Source organism: Rattus norvegicus, chromosome 19 (genome assembly GCF_036323735.1).
Source record: "Rattus norvegicus strain BN/NHsdMcwi chromosome 19, GRCr8, whole genome shotgun sequence".
Classification (NCBI taxonomy): Eukaryota; Metazoa; Chordata; class Mammalia; order Rodentia; family Muridae; genus Rattus; species Rattus norvegicus.
In genome coordinates, this window is record NC_086037.1 from 60,496,733 (window position 1) to 60,514,089 (window position 17,357).

At 45.6% G+C, this 17,357-nt stretch overlaps 1 protein-coding gene across 1 annotated transcript in view; it reads right to left on the reverse strand.

The window, feature by feature from the left end:
- Positions 1–17,357, reverse strand: part of Maf (MAF bZIP transcription factor) — a 362,946-nt gene that overhangs the window by 237,533 nt on the left and 108,056 nt on the right. The window lies entirely within an intron of this gene.

Genomic DNA, 17,357 nt, shown 5'->3' on the forward strand with positions numbered 1-17,357 from the left:
ACTTGTCCTCTCTACTTTCTCCTCCTATTTCCTATATTAATCCACCCCCTGCCAGCTCAGGTCCATCAGCAGCAAGTCACCTCAGAAATCCTCCATCCAACTTAGCTATTATTAATACATTAACACATAACACATTCTCTGTGTGTAGATGGACTGGTAGAGTGCCTGTGTGGAGGAGACCAGAGGAAAACATACTGGCGTTGGTTCTCACCTTCCACTAGGTGGATCCCGGTAATCGAACTCAGATCCCTGGGCTTAGCAGCAAGCTTGTTGACTCCGTGAGCCACCTCCTCGATTTCTCCTTTGGTTTGGGACTAGGAATAAGGGCAGTAATAGCAACTGTGGTGGAGCCAAGTGATCCCCCTGTTCTTTCCTGGCACTGTGAAAACCACTGTGCTCTATAGCATTCCTTAAAGCAGAAACTAATAATGTACCCATTTCCCAGGGAAAAACTGAGGTCCAGCTCAACAAGGTGAGTAGCTTGCCGAAATGCACAGGAGACGGGAAATATTTGAACACTGGCATCAGTCTACCTATGCCTTAAATGTGAGTTCCTGTGCTGCAGGTTTAGAAGTTCTCCTCCCTGATCTGAGTTCTAAAACACAAACTCCCTAACCCAGTTAACGATCTCTTCCCTGATCTAACAGATACGTTCCTGTGCAAGTGTTCTTTTTGATAAGGATATGCACACATGTAAGTGTACACCAGTATGTACAGACACCAGTGTAAAGCCAATGTCCCTCGTTTCAGCCACGCTCCCTTGTCCCCTTTTGACCATGCCCACTTGCCTCCAAACCTTGGCCTGGAAATGGTCATGCATCTGGGTGTTAGTGATGCAGAAGTGAGAATAAACATGGGCCTCTCTTTAAAAATTCTATTCAATGGGAGGGATAGGTAAAATTGAAGCCAGGATCCAAGTATTGCTCTCGGTTATGAAGACACATGAGGTCTTGGAATGGAGAGATAGATAGTGGGGACATTTTAAGGAAAGCTCTCTTTTAGGGTATGCATATGTAAGCCCTTGGGTATAAGCCATGCAGTGAGGAAAGCAGTTCCATAAATCTGGGGGCAAAATGTATCCCCAGCAGCAGGGTAAATACAGAGGCCTGTGCTAGGGGTGGGCTTGGCTTGTTTAAGGAACAGAGACTTGTTTAAGTCTGCAGAGGGAGGGGTACATAGGGCAAGACAGATGAGGCTACAATAGGCTTAAAGAGAAGGTAGGAGCTGGATCACATGGTACTACAGAGACTGCAGAAGCCTTGGGCTCACAGTGCAGCAATGGACAACAGCACTGGGTAGTCTTCAGCCAGGAATAAGGAATCATTCGATCTGATTTTCATTTTCCTAAGATCATTCTTGCTGGTCATGTGATATCATGCCAACTTGATCTCCCCAAAGGCTCCCTCATGGCTGTGTTTGAAGGAAGGCAGCTGGAGTGCATCTTGTTAGCATTCAATAAAAATTTGATTTGAAAACTCTGTGCTCGTGGCAGGGACAGCACTGTACTATGCTATACTGTTCCGTAGACCACATCAGGCCTGGCTACCAGGCCAGGTCACTCCCTAGGTCCTGTGTATCCAGGAAACTGGCACTGAGCACTTTGCAAAGTTCTAACTGGGACTAAAACTGGCACCTGGTGTCTGGGTCAAGGCAAACTCTGCTTATATCTGCTGAAAATAGCATAGGAGGGCACATGTGGTGTCTGGGTTGTAATTGAAAGTGTTAATATTTAGTTTTAAAAAGTCAGGCCTCTCTTCCTTTAAGAGCTTTTAAATTCTATTTATTTATTTATTTATTTATTTATTTATTTATTTATTTAATGGGTGTGTTTGTGCGTCTATGTGAATTAATGTGCACTGAATACAAGAAGGTGCCCTCAGAGACCAGAGGTCTGCTTGGAGCTCTGCGAAGCAAACCTGGGTCTTCTGCAAAAGCAGAGCCGTTTCTCCAGTCCCAGGCAGTCTCTTGAAATGTGTACTTGATATTTTTTTTTAAATGCTCTAACATGTTTTTCCTTGACACAGACGATCCCACTGCAAACTTTGCAACACGTGAGGCTCTCTCTCTAATTGAGTCATTTCTGCAGGTGTGCCATTCTGGGCTGCACCATCCCACCCTATAACAAATGCAAACTGACATTGCTTCTGTATGAAGGGTGTTGGGAGACAGAAACCTAGGAAGAGCTGAGGCTTGCAAAAAAAAAAAAAAAAAAAAAAAAAACACGTGAAGGACACGATTTTAACAAGGGCTTTCTGAGCTAAGTTTGGAGGGAGAGGAAAGAGAAGAGATTGGGAAGCGATGACGCAATTTGGCGAGATGAGATGACCGAGGAAAGCAGAAGGCCTGTGGCCTCACTCAGCTTCCACCTTCTCCCATGAAAAACAGATCCCAGAGCTGGCAGGGATCTTGCTCATCGTGGAAAGACAATGTGAGCACAAACTTTGGAAGCACAGGGCTCCTGTGTGCAATTAGGGGATTAGCAACTCGTTCACTACAAGCACTGAGTAAAGAATGAGTCAAGAATGGCCTTGTAAAGAATGAACGAAGGTTGCAGATGTGGCCAGGGGGTGTCACATGAGAGGACTAGCTTCATCTCACTCCAGTGTGGCAAGACCTATGAGGGCAAATAGGGCAACACTTCCTTATATTGATGCCTGCCACCCCCTCCCCAGCCCTTGACATAGAAGACCCCACTGTCAACTTTACAATAGCAAGCTCTCTCTCTAGTTGACTTATCTCTGCAGGTACAGTGTCCCTGATAAACGTGAATACAGAATGATTTAAAATTCAGAATTTCACATGACGGTAAAGAATGAAGTCCCATTCAAGCTCTAGAGAATTCTCTCCTTGCAGACTGAACTCTGCTCTAGGAGGCCATTTAGGAAAATCTTCTCAAAATTAATGCGGCTGGTCAATGACTTAGGACTGCTGCTACACGATGACTTCCAAGGAATTGTTACCCAAGGTGGAATCCCGAAGTAGACTAGTTCTTGACTTGGAGTTTTAGAGAGGCCTAGACTTTTCAAGCTTGAGGTGTATCTAATTCAGTCAGTATTTCCATACATTCCACCTCAACATTCTCCTATAATTTATGTAGAAAGACCTTTTTATATTTGTATACGGTTCTTCTGCTTTCAAACTTTGAAAAACCCCATTCTTTGGGGCCCGAAGACTGAACAAGTAAATGCATTTAAATGGCCTACAAGGATTGCCTGTCAAGTCTTTCTATCCCTTGCTGGTCACCGTTGCAGACTTCGGCTCCACTTCGTAAAGAAGTGCTCTCAGTTACACCAAATACCTCTGTTAAAGCCGTTCCTCGTCTGGCTCATCCAGAGGAGAAACTGCAAGTGAGCAGGAAGCCGGCTGCTTTGCTCTGCATTTTAAGAGTAGATGAGTCAATCCTGGGTGGCATAGGCTTATAATCCCAGGGCTGTAGAGACAAGACATAGACACAGGCTCATCTGTGGGGCTAGCTGGCCAGCTGGTCTAGCTGCATCAGCAAGAACCAGGACACCAAGAGATCTTGTCTTTAAACGAACAAATGAACAGACCAACGAATGAACAAATGAAAGAACAAATGGACAGCGTCTAGAAGGATTGCCAACGGAAGTTGGCTTCCACAAGTATGTGCACACCTATGCATACAGATTTATACCTTTACCCTCACATACATGGAAACACACACGTAAACAAGAATAGATGGTGGGACACTGACACACATGAAGCATGTTAGCCATCACTGTCCTGGGTGTTATAGGTTTAAGAATTTCACTGGTCAGGATCTTGGGGATTAAGAAATGGTGGCATCAGCTGATCAAATCCTGTGCCTCAATCCTGACAGTTTCCAAATGGCATCTGAACCCAGGCGATGCTAGGGACTGCTCTCTTGAGCTTTTAGTTACTGGTTATCAGAGTGAGGTCCGTAGGCTCATCAGTATCTGCTTTGCTTGTGCTGGACTTGGCTTATCAGGAACTAGGGGTTGAGACCCTGCAAGGTGCACCCTACCTGGCTTCCTGCTGCTGCGGAAGCTCCCTCAGGCTTGGGAACTACTGCCTCCATCCTGTCTGAGTGCCTGGTACTCAGCTCTTAAAAACAACTTGTAAATGGAAAGAGAGGAAGGCAGAATGCAGGCCAGCCAGCCTCCTTCCAAAGGAGCTACTGAAATCAGTAGCTGGGGGGGACAGGGGTGGGGGAGGGGGGGCGATGCCGGGACTGGAGCATAATTTAATCTCCAAATTGCAAAAACATTAACATTATTGATTGATCAGACATCAATCCAACAGAAATTTAATTAAATTAGAATGTGTCACTGAGCAGACCCGGCTGCGTCATGCATAAATCTCAGGTAATAAGCTGACAAAGAGACCGCAGCCATGGGTGTCCAGTCCCAGCTGGACTTGGTCTTTGTCATCTTCTCAGAGATGGGGAGACACTGCAGGTAAAACGGGGTGAGCTTCTGATTTATGTCGCCCACAGAGGAGTCCTCAGCAGCTGCAGAATCCAAAGAGTACCTCTCAGTATGGTGTGATTTACTGTTGCCCTGGGCTGGCCAAATGCCACTGGGGGAAGGCCCATGCCTCAGGCCAACCCCTGGCTAAAATGCTGACTATGCTTAGATGCTGTGGATGAGAGGATTAGCACTTGGGGTGTCCTCCCAGCAAATGTGTCCTCTGGAGGAAGCCTAGTCCTTGGAGGGAGGGAACCCTGCACTTGTTTGGCCTGTCTGCCCTGCCTCAGGAATGTATTTTGGTGTCAGTGAGTGGCTGCACCTGCTGTCCCAGAAACAGGTCTGGAGCAGCCCCAGCGGGCTCCAGCCTCAAGGCTAATGTATCCTTAACTTGTGGGGCCCAGTTTCCCTCAGGCAGAAGAGGGCCATGGGACCCTGAGGAGCAGGCAGAGCATTCTGGGAAGTTACAGATAATGGATAGGCTCCCGAGTGCACCGAGAGGGTTGAATATTTAGATATGGGAGAAAGGAGATTGTCTAAATACGGGATAATGTAGATGACAGGGGAAAATCCAGAGGTATGAGTGCTCCCTGGAGCACTATAAACCACCCCAGGGCCACTGCTGGAAAGAGATCCATCTAGTTGCATCTCCTGGACTCAACTCTATGGCCTCTAGCAGTCACAGACTCCTATTTCCTGTAGCCATTGGTGGCAAGAAACAGGGTTCTGGACGACGCAGAGACTTGCCTCCTGCTTGCAGACTTGTGTTCCCTCTTGCTGGTGTACCTCAGGCTTGCTCCTAAGCAGAGCGGAACGCAGAGCCTTGTTTATTCATTTAACACAAAATCTCAGCTGTTGTTCCTACGGTGTAATGGTTGGATATTTGTAACAGGAACCTTCTAGACTACAAAGCCCCCAAGGTTCCTTAGCTAATAAAGGAAGACTGGTCCCGATGCTAAGACGGTGGGCCCAGGGATTAGAAAGGCCTGTTGAGGAATGCTTTTCCCATCTATGAGCTGTGTGGCCTTTGGGTGAGTAAGCTTACCTCTCTGAACATGACATTTTTTTTTGTCCTGTCTACATCACAGAACTTTATTCAGGTGTAGCGGGTTACAGTGTTTAAACTATGCTCTTTGCTCAATGAGTAAATTACCTATGGAGTTTCATTTAAATTCACAAGCTGCTTCAAAGCATGGGCACCAGTTACTGCTACCACACTGATATATGTTGCCGAGAATCTTAGAGCCTGAGTAACAGGGTAAACAGATGTCAACCTGCACGTGCAGATATGTAGTGTGCCCCCCATTCCCCAGCCCCAGGAACAGGCCCTATCAGAACATTACGGAGGATGCTAGTCCCTCACAAGACCCATGCTGTCATTCTTCCAGGATATGTTTGCTTTTAGAAGGTGAAGGGCTTTCCAGGAGGTCGTGTGAGCTGGGGAGACAAGAACACTGTTTCTGAGGAAGTAGGAAGTTCCTTGAAATGTCCTTTTCCTGTGTCCTCTGAACCTCAACATTTGCTCTGGTTGGATCTTTGCCAGCATAGACGCCCATCCCTTTCCTGGCAGGGCACAGTGGGGGTGCAAGGGTCAGCCCTGGTGCCTGATCCTCTGTAACTCAGAGGGTCCTACCACCCAAGACTGTGTTTTCAGGAACAGGACTAGAAATACTTTGCCTGGCCTACCGAAAGGGTTCTACAAGTTGAGGGCGTTACCCTAACCCCAACACGAGTTCCCAGAATACAAGTCCGTATTTTCAAAAGTAAGCACAAATACTGCTTCTGACAACAACAAACAATGTTGCTGAACTCAGGACCTGCACTAAGTATGTTTTATTTAATTGTCACAATACCCCATAAGCACTAACACATTTGCCTCCATTTATCAGTTGAGAGGCATAAGATTTAGAAGGCTGGGTGGTTTACTTGCTGATCACAGAGAGACATGGGAAACCAGAGTTTCACTGCCAGATAGGGGGTTTGGCCCTCAGAATTGGTCACTGTGCCAATGGATGGAGAGATGGTGCCTAGAAGAATGGACAGCATGAATTTCTTATTCTACATCAGGTCTTGTCCTAGGCGCCTGGCACAATTCAGATTGTTTCATGCCTGAGAAGGAACAAGAGATTGCATCCAGAGGACTGGGCTCTGTCACTAGTTGTCAATCGTTGGTTAAGGTACATGGATCAGTGAGTGGGTGAGTGGATGAATGAATATGGATAGCTGGGTAAGAGCATGTGCAGGAGACAGTAGGAAGCCTCTCAGTGGAAGCCAGTGCCCTCATAACTTTCATAAACATCCCTTTTTCTTCTATTCTGTTCATCCCCATAATCCTCCAGAAAGTGCTTCTTCAACATGTTGCTACTTACTATTTTATAGGTTTGTATTTTGTTGGACTTGTCCAGATGATCTCCTCTCCCTTGCTGCTCCCCCTTTTGTGGGCCAGCTTAGGCAGCGACAAGGGTGAGTGAGAGCTAGAAGGGATTACTTTGTGTGCTTCATACCAGAGCCTCTCTACCCAGGAACCTGAAGAAATCTCCCTCTTGTCTGACAGGTCCTAAAAAATCCACGGGAAACGCAGAGCTCGGTAGACCTGCATCTCCAAAGTGTCAACATGTTTCACTCCACAGTTACAAATAACTGAGGCATGATGGGAGAGCAGAGAGTTGGCTCGGACTAACTGATATATGACTAAGTCAGTGATATCACATCCTGGACAGCCTGTTTTCTTCTTTGTTGTGTAAACTTGTATCTACCATTGAAGACAAAAGGTCCTAAAAGGCACAAGGAGCAAAATCATTGATTTTTAAGAAGTGTTCTTACCTAATACAGATACAATTTCTTTTTCAGGTATGGGACAAACACAGTTTCCTTGCTGATAAAAGAACTTACAGCCATCTTCTCTTGTTCCAGTCAACTCAGAGGTCTCTGAGGAAACTTCTTGAATCCTCTCCTTTTCCTGGGTTCTGGTGTCTTTTTAAAGGAGTCGCTATATATAAACATCTTGATTGAGTGTCAGGGACAGGTAGGGAGAGGATGAAGCTCCCAGCATGCCCTAAGTGAGCTTAAAGGCTAAAGATGCAGAAGAGAACTAAGCTACCACTTGATAAAGTGACAAATTGCCAGTAGGGACCCAGCAATGTCACTCCCCATAATCTACCCACGTGGCACAAAACATATGTCCAGGACTGGGGATGTGGATCAATTCATAGAGATGTGGTTACACGGCATACGTGAAATCCTGGGTTCCGTGTCCTCACACCACATGAACTTAGCATGGTAGTATACACCTGTAACTCTAGTGCTCTGGAGGTGGAAGCAGAAGGGTCAGGAGTTCAAGGTCATCCTCAGGAACATGTCAAGTTTAAGGTCAGCATGAAGTACATGAGACCTTGTCTTAGACATGTTTCCATGCAAAGACGTGTATGGGAAGGCATCTAGAGTGACAGCATATTGGTCAAAGGAAATCACTGAACTGTCTAACTGGTGAAAGGATGTGGTGGCTTGAATGGGAAATGTCCCCCAGAGGCCTAGGTACTTAAATCCTGGATCCTTTGTTCCTAGTATGGTAAGGCAATGGTGTGGAACCTCAAGAAGGTGGAGCCTTGCTGGAGGAAGCATATCACTGGGGGTGAGGGTGTCGAGAGTTTATCGTCCTACCCCACACACTGCTCACTCTGGTTCCTGTGTGCAGACAAAATGTTAGCAGCCAGCTTCGGGCACCTGCCACCATACCGTGCCTTCCCACCCTTTGTGATCTCTCCCTCTAGAACCATCAGGAAGAATAACCTCCATCGTGCCTTCGACTACCTCTGGCTGCAGCCACAAAAAAGCAATTCACATGTAGGGTAACCAAAATGTGTTACACTTTAGAACAGTGTGGGTTTCCCCACAGAAGACATGATAGTGATCGCCCTTGAGAATCAAGTAAGTTAAGCCAGGAAAGGCAGTGACAGGTGTATGTATGGGAGCTCACTTTGCAAAATGTCCAGAAAACAAACAAACAAACAAACAAACAAACAAACAAACAAACAAATGTGTAGAGACGGGAAGCAGACAAGTACTCATCAGGAACTTTCAGGTTTGGGAGGAAATACGCTGAGCCTGTTAAGGACCATGGATTGCCTTTTGGACAGCAGAAATATTCTAAAATTGTAAAAGGATGAATGTTATACAACTCTATAAACATGTCAATACTCATTAAATATCATACTTCAAATGGGTGATATATATGCATTATTAATATATTATATATCATTTATATATCAATATATCCCTTTCTACCTATCTTTCTACCTACCTATCTACCTATCTATCTATCTATCTATCTATCTATCTATCTATCTATCTACCTATCTATCTATCTACCTATCTACCTACCTATCATCTATCTATCTATCTATCTATCTATCTATCTATCTATCTATTTATCTAAATTTATAACCTTGCTGTTAAAAAGGGAGGAAAACATCTGCCCTGGTGAGGAAATGGATGGTTAGAAGTGTCAGTTGCAGGCCTGGAGAGTGTCAGCCAGCCAGTGAGTAATCACGCTTGAACTAATGATTGGTGCCACCCCTAGCAGTAAACCCAGCTTCTACCCTGATGGAATGAGCATTCAAATGGACAGCATGTGCTGTAATTATGTAAAACCACACACTAAAGGCTGTGTTAAGGTCTTTTAAGAACCCCCAAAGGTGGGCTTCAGGGTGGTGGCCACGTTTCATGATGGGGTATGAAGAAACAGAGTTATGGATAGAGTGTGGCTTCTCTACTAGCCTCCATGCTTTTCCCTTACAACAATGGACCACACTGTCCCATCCTAGGATGAAAATCCCTATGACGTTTCCATTATGTTTTATAGGGAGAAGGGAGTCTTATTCTCTTTTATAGAAGTTGGCAATGATTACTTCATGATACAGTCCTCCTGGCAACTCAGGATGGATGCTGAAGGGAAGGCACATATCCTGCATCTCCCAGATAGGAAGGACACAACAGCATCCTCTCAAGAGGGGCTCTTGCTCTCCTTCAAACGGCCAGTGGATGTTCCCTTCTCAAAGACTTGGCAAACCCAGGGAAAGAATATGGTTTTAGCCGCAGTGTCAGACAAATAACTAAGAGAGAACTAGCTACCAGCCTCCTTGATTCAAGACAAGTCAGGGCACACAGATCTTATCCTCACCCTGAAAGTCTGGGCACAATGAAGCCAACTGTGGGAAAAGCACAGGGTGAGCCTGCCTTTATGACATTATTGATTGATCATCCCACCTGCAGCTGAGCAGCATGCCCAGACAGACAATAAAAGTACGTGCCTAACCATAGCACAGGCTCTCCTCACTAAAATAGATTTTACACTTAAAGAAATAGCTGATCTGGGGAGGGCTTTAATGACACTGTTAAGTTTTAAATACAAAGAAACCAGATCTTTGGGATAGAAGAAAAGAGAAATCACCCTACACATTTGGTTCTTTGTAGAGTTCTCCTGGTAATGTTTCCAGGACTGAGAGACACAAGCAAATCATGTCGAAGTTTCCTCCTCAGGAATCAATCCACTGAAGTAGTTTGTTTAGTTAAAAAAAAAAAAAGAGCCCTCTAACTGTGAGGAGGGAGGCAGCAGAGATAGTAACAGACAGCGAATGGGAAACAGAGACGTAGATGAAAAAGCAGAAGGGTTTGACACTAGGCTAGCATTGTCTGTAATCGTAAAGGTGGATCTCAAAGGCTGTTGTTCCCTTATGGAAATTCCTTCTGATGACGCCAAAGGAAACTGTCCTATGGAAACATGGCTGCGCTCTGTGTCACCCCTACATGTTTTACACTATCATTCTCAAAGATGTTAGTAGTCACTTCTGTTAAAGGCAGAGATGGTTAAGCGGTATCTGGCACCCATATTGGGGAAGGGAGGGCCATTGTGATTGCTCACCATCAGTGTGCATTTGCCAAGATTTACAACCACCTAATGCCACACCTATGCCTATGTGGATGTTTCCAGAAAGACTTAACGAAAGAGAATGGACACTTCCTGAGTGTAGATGGTGATACCATCTCATGGTCCAGGGTCCTGGACTGAGTTTTAAAAAGGGGACCAGAGTCTGTTACAGAGAATTCGATCACACTGTGAACCCCAAGATTGTGTTCCTTACTGGAAAAACCTGTTTTTGGTTGGGCTGCGGCTCAGTCTTAGCACACACCTTTAATCTAAGAGCTTTCTGCTTGCATATTGAAAACATAACTAAATGACTTCAACCGTAGGTCAAGAGGCAGAGCACATAACCAGCTGACAGGAACTAAAAGCAGGATTATTAAGGAAAAAACACAGAGAGTAAGAGGGAGTCAGGAGGATGGATAGAGAGATACAGGAAGTAGAAGGGAGGGACATTCAGTTTAAAGGAGTTTTTTTGAGACAGTGTAAGAGAGGAGATGGGTTCCGGGATGTTGGCTGAGGAGGAAGGTCAACTGGGTGCTTTTTCTGCCTCTCTGAGTTAGAAGGATTTCACCCCAGCGTCTAGCTCTCCCCAGGTCTTCATTGGTAAAAATCAAACAATTGGGATTTTGTTAAAATACAAGAAGAGCCAATCACCAAAAACATTGTTTCCCTGTTTCCTGTCTATGGACACTATGTGAGCACTGCCTTATGCCCCTCAGCATTGTGCCCTCCCTGCTGTGATGGACTTTATCCTCAACACATGAGCCAAGATCACCTTGAAGTTGGTTTTGTCTGGCTTTCTGTCACCGCAACAGAAAAAGAAGTTAGTACAGAGTCACAACTGAGAAAGAGGAAGTGGGCATGGGCACAGAAGTGGAGGGGGAGCTTCTTAAGTCAGGAGACTGGAAGGGAGGGGAGAGGAGGTGGCTGCTCATGGCTATGTTGCCTGCCTGACAGATCACGCTTGCACCTGACCCTCCCATAAATCTGAGGAAACTAAGAAGAGAAGGTAGCGACTTAGACTTACGTTGACATAAATGGCTCAAATCACAAATGTAGACTGAATGTCTCTTTCCTTCTCCCTTTGGTTGTGTGAGGGTCTACATTGCTTCCTGATATTTATTCATTTTGTTGGAAAGGAAGGGAAAACCCTGAGCACTGTCATAATCCATAGGGCTGTCCACCAGGAAGAAATCAAGAGTACGATTCCACTACCCCTCCCCTGTATGGGACATGTTCTTAGCGTACCTGAATGTTAGGAGATATCTCAGAGCATCCGAGGCCATAACCCAATGGCAATCCATACCTTATCAATAAAACATGTATAGATTCATTCCATAGAGATCAATGTCCCTAGTATATTTTCTATATACTACCATATTTTCTATATACATCATGGCAGAGTCAATGATAGTAACATTGTCCATGGTATGACAAGAATAATACAGCATGGACAAGAGCTCCACTAGGCATCTCAACCAGAGTCTGGAGAGATCTTCTTCAGGATGGTGTGCAAGCCAGCTGTATCCTCCCTTGGCCTTCTTGATATCCAAAGGATAGGGAAAAAAACTAACTATGTATCAAGAGTCCAGATTATTCTGGTTTTGATACTAAGTACTTTTTAGAAGTATTAGATCTTTTGAGGTCCCTATGTCAAAGGAGCCATGAGTACATGAATTCTTATAACCCATCCTACAGACTCTTAGATGACCCCAAATGACCCTGGGTGATTCTGTCCAGTTGGGTAGGGTCAGAATCTCTGGAGAGAATGCAAACTTATCCATGTGCGGGCACTGGTACAATGATAGTAAAGATATTTTATAAATGTAACTAAATTCGCTCATCAGTTTGAAGACAACTCTGGGCAGTCTTAGTTTAATCATGTGGGAGATTTTAGTTTTTTTTTTCTCCCATTCCCAAACTGAAAACATTGGATTTTTTTCTCATGCTGGCTTTGGAGAAACAAATGTCTGTGATCCCTGCAGCTGGGCTAGAAGGAAATCTATCAATAACTAAAAATCATAGAAAGGGACCTTGAGAATAAAAGGAGACCCTGATGGCTATAAACTTTTTTTTTGCAAGATTGTGAGCACAGAGCCCAAACAAGTTGCATGTAGGCTTCTAACCTATAGAGGTTGTAACTTTAAAACATTGTGCTGTTGAAAGATGCTGTGTGAATAGTGCTTTGATACACAGCAACACATCGTTAGCAAAATATGTTGAGCTTTAAGTTTTCTGCAATAAAAAGAACAATTCAATCAAGCAGTAAGTACTTGTGAGAATAAAGTACAGTGTTTAGGAGCCTAAGCATTGATCTGTATTGGTCTCTAGCTTCTCATCTTCCTTCTCCTCCTCCTCTTTACTCCTCTACCTTCTTATTCTTCTCCTTTTTCCTCCTCCACCTTCTCCTCCACCACCTTCTCCTCCACCACCTTCTCCTCCACCACCTTCTCCTCCACCACCTTCTCCTCCACCACCTTCTCCTCCACCACCTTCTCCTCCACCACCTTCTCCTCCTCCACCTTCTCCTCCACCACCTTCTCCTCCACCACCTTCTCCTCCACCACCTTCTCCTCCTCCACCTTCTCCTCCACCACCTTCTCCTCCACCACCTTCTCCTCCACCACCTTCTCCTCCTCCACCTTCTCCTCCTCCACCTTCTCCTCCTCCACCTTCTCCTCCTCCACCTTCTCCTCCACCACCTTCTCCTCCACCACCTTCTCCTCCACCACCTTCTCCTCCTCCACCTTCTCCTCCTCCACCTTCTCCTCCTCCACCTTCTCCTTCACCTTCTCCTCCACCACCTTCTCCTCCTCCACCTTCTCCTCCACCACCTTCTCCTCCACCACCTTCTCCTTCACCTTCTCCTCCACCACCTTCTCCTCCTCCACCTTCTCCTCCACCACCTTCTCCTCCACCACCTTCTCCTCCACCACCTTCTCCTCCACCACCTTCTCCTCCACCACCTTCTCCTCCTCCACCTTCTCCTCCTCCACCTTCTCCTCCTCCACCTTCTCCTTCACCTTCTCCTCCACCACCTTCTCCTCCTCCACCTTCTCCTCCACCACCTTCTCCTCCACCACCTTCTCCTCCACCACCTTCTCCTCCACCACCTTCTCCTCCACCACCTTCTCCTCCACCACCTTCTCCTCCTCCACCTTCTCCTCCACCACCTTCTCCTCCACCACCTTCTCCTCCTCCACCTTCTCCTCCACCACCTTCTCCTCCACCACCTTCTCCTCCTTCACCTTCTTCTCCTCTACCTTCTTCTCCTCCACCTTCTTCTTCTCCTTCCTCCTCTTTTGTTCCTTCTCTCCACCCTCCCCTCCCCTTTTCCTCCTCCTCCCTCCTCTGCCGTCTCCTTTCCCTCTTCCTCCTCTTCCTTCTTCTCTTCTTCTTCCCACTCCTTTTCGTCTTTCTTCTTATAAACCCACTTCTTTCCAGATGGCGTTATTCCCAGTTTCATCCCAGCATTAGATAATGTAACTGAGGAGGAGAAGGCAGGACAGTGTTGTCTGGGGCACGTGGATCTTTACAGTATGTGTTCGCTTCAACCAGTTCGAAGTGCTGAGGCTCTGAAGTGGCACGGCATCCCATAGAGTAATTTTGAATAAACTGTTTCTAAAGCATTAATTATTTCTATTTCCAGTAGATCATCACAAACTATCTTGTTACAGACAGTACCATACTCTCATTGTTTTAAGTATTGCTTTTTCTCTTGCGTGTTCCGAGCTAAATCTGCCCCTAGACAACCAACTCTTCAGTTAATTTAATTTTATTGTTTTTTCTTTTTAAATTATAGTTTTGTTGAGCTATGATTCAAATAAAAATTCATTTTTGAAGCACACAACTCATAGTTTTCCCCTCCATTTACTCTTCCCCATGCCTCCTCCACCACCCCTCCAACCAGATCCACTCCCTCTCTGTCTTTCATTAGAAAACAAACAGGCTTCTAAGGGATAATAATAAAATAAGATATAACAAAATAAAATATAATAAGGTAAAATAAAAACGAACACATTGGAATTGGACAAAACAAACAGAAGGAAAAAAACCCAGGAGAAGTCATAAGAATCAGAGACCGACTGGATCACACACTCAGGAGTCCCGTAAAAATACTAAACTGCATATTATGTATGCAGAGGATCTTATGCAGGCCTGTGCAGACCCTGCTCGTGCTCTTCCAGTCTCTGAGTTCGTCTGACCCTTTATCCTCTTCCTCAGAGTTCCCCAAGCCCTGGGGAAAGGGACTTGATGGAAACATCCTAGTTAGGGCTAAGTGTTCCAAGGCTTCTCATTCTCTGTATAAGGTCTGACCCAACTATGTTTTATCCCCAGTGTTGTCTTGTCTTCTCTAACCCATGATTTATTCTTCAAAAATCCGAGGAATCCACCCTTAGGATCATGGCGAGAAGCGCAAATGGATGACTGAGGCACTCCGAGTGTATATACTGTGCGAGAAGAAAGGACAGATACAACTATGGTTAAAGGGGGTGACAGTGAGGGAGCAGCTGGAAAACCACACGGTAGAGAGCTGCCATCACCATCTTTCAGGTAACTTCAGGCAACAGAACTGGTTGTCCCCTTGCCTCCTCAGTAAGATCTTTGAAAGATGTGATTTCCTAGGTAATAGCCACAGAGCTACGCCTTGAGCCACCTACCATCTCTGGCCATCTTTAGGGTATCAGATGCTATGTTGTAGAAATTCAGACGTTCTCCTCACATGGGTGACGAGCAACACCTCCAGGACATCAGATCCCTCTGACAAGACTGACAGAGGTCTACAGAATACTCCAGGGAAAGAAGAACAAGGACACCAGTGTCAGTTGAAAAGACCTAGGTGGGAACGGATGCAATTACCTTAATTTGAACTTGACAGTGGCCATAGCTGTCAAGGACACTCCTCTTCTTTGGGACAAGGTGCCACTGGATCATTTTAATGACCATAAGGGCCACTGTGGCTGAATGATGGCACTTCAAAAGCCACGGAGGCATGGATCTGGAGAGAGGAGAGAGGCACAGAGTGCCTGGGCACAGAAATGGAGGTGGCTTTCATTCTCTAGCAATCTAATCAACTGGATGTAGATTACTCAAAGTGAAGTTGTCCAGCCCAGGGAGCCTAGTGTTCATATTTTCTTGTGGAAAACTACCACAAAAGCCTGTGTTTCCTTGGAGGGGTGACCCAGAATTTATCACATTCCTATCATGGGACCAATAAGGTCAGGGTTTCTGTATCTCTGTATCTCTATGCTTACATACCTGAAACTAGGCTTGTGTCCTGTTCTGGTGCCCTCAACCTCTCTCTCTCTCTCTCTCTCTCTCTCTCTCTCTCTCTCTCTCTCTCTCTCTCCTCTCTCTCTCTCTCTCTCTCTCTCTCTCTCTCTCTCTCCTCTCTCTCCTCTCTCTCTCTCTCCTCTCTCTCCTCTCTCTCCTCTCTCTCTCCTCTCTCTCCTGTCTCTCTCTCTCCTCTCTCTCCTCTCTCTCTCTCCTCTCTCTCCTGTCTCTCTCTCTCTCTCTCTCTCTCTCTCCTCTCTCTCCTCTCTCTCTCCTCTCTCTCCTGTCTCTCTCTCCTCTCTCTCCTCTCTCTCCTCTCTCTCTCTCTCCTCTCTCTCCTCTCTCTCCTCTCTCTCTCTCTCTACACACACACACACACACACACACACACACACACACACACACACACACAGACATCTTATTATAGGAGCTGTTTGTGTGTGTGAAGTACGGTCTCATGTCCAGGTTGCTCTCCAACTCTCTATGTAGCCAAGGAGGACCTTAAAGTTCTGATCTCTTCCTACTTCTACTTACAGAGTAGTGGGATCGCAGGTATGCATCACCACACCTCTTTTATCCAGTGCCAGCACTCAGCTGGAGCCTCTGCCTCCTACACTACATGCTACATGTGTAGAGGGATTCCTGGCTTGGACCACTCCTGCTGGCCCACAGATAGGATCTCATCCAGGAAGTGTTCCCCCACCCCCACTCCCACGTTGGTGTCAGCTCCAAGGTGAAAGATTAACAGACGTTTGACCCTCATCCCCAAACACACCTTGCCCACCTTTCTCACTCCATCTCAGACAACACCACTCCTGGTCTCTGTTCTGATTCTATTCTATAAATTGGAGTATCTGCACAGCACAGGGAGGCTGTTGAAACCCTGTTCCCCATAGAAGGGACAGCACAGATTCCCCAATTAGTAACATGTTGTCGGGTTCAATTCTTTTCCAGCTAAAACTGGGCAGGCAGAATTCCCCACTGAGGTAAAAGATTTTTTTTAAAAGAATTCTTTTACAAAACATATTTTTAATTGGTTTGCATCTTTAAAATAAAAAAAAGCAAATTCCAAGTATAAACTGGTATGACCCAGATTGTGATGAGAAAAAGGAAGTGGGAGGGGAAGACTCCCCCAGAGTCTGAGGTCAGGAGTATGGCCATTGTGTGGGAAGAAAACAGTATCCTTTAGGATTGGACTTCCTCTCCACCAGGTAACCTATTCTCTCATATGTCTGGCATCAAGATGGGTATTTTGAGAATTTTACTACAGGAGAGAGTCTACAGCTTTTTGAAGCTGGGATTGGAAAAGCCTGGCCTAGAGGTTTGGTGCCAGGACACCATGAACAACAGCCTGTGTCTCAGTTCAAGGTGGCCTTGGAAGTCAGGCATATCAGAAACTGCTGTGTATCCAACACATTATTGAGAAATGATTTGTTAGTCAATACTGGTGACCTGGTAACTCTGGGGAAGAGACCGGAAATGATTCTGAGAAAACAGTGACATCCAGCATTCTTTGCAGATCCCATATGTTCTACCAACAGAACGCTCTCAGTTCTGGCCGGTAGAATGTGAGTGAAGACGATGACCACCTCATTTCTTAGCTGGGCTATGTACGCTTTCAGCCTAACCAATTTCTTTCTTTCACCATCTGCTGGACAAATAGAAGAGAGAGAAAGAAAAAAATTGTCAGAGCCACCCTCTAGAATCCCTGA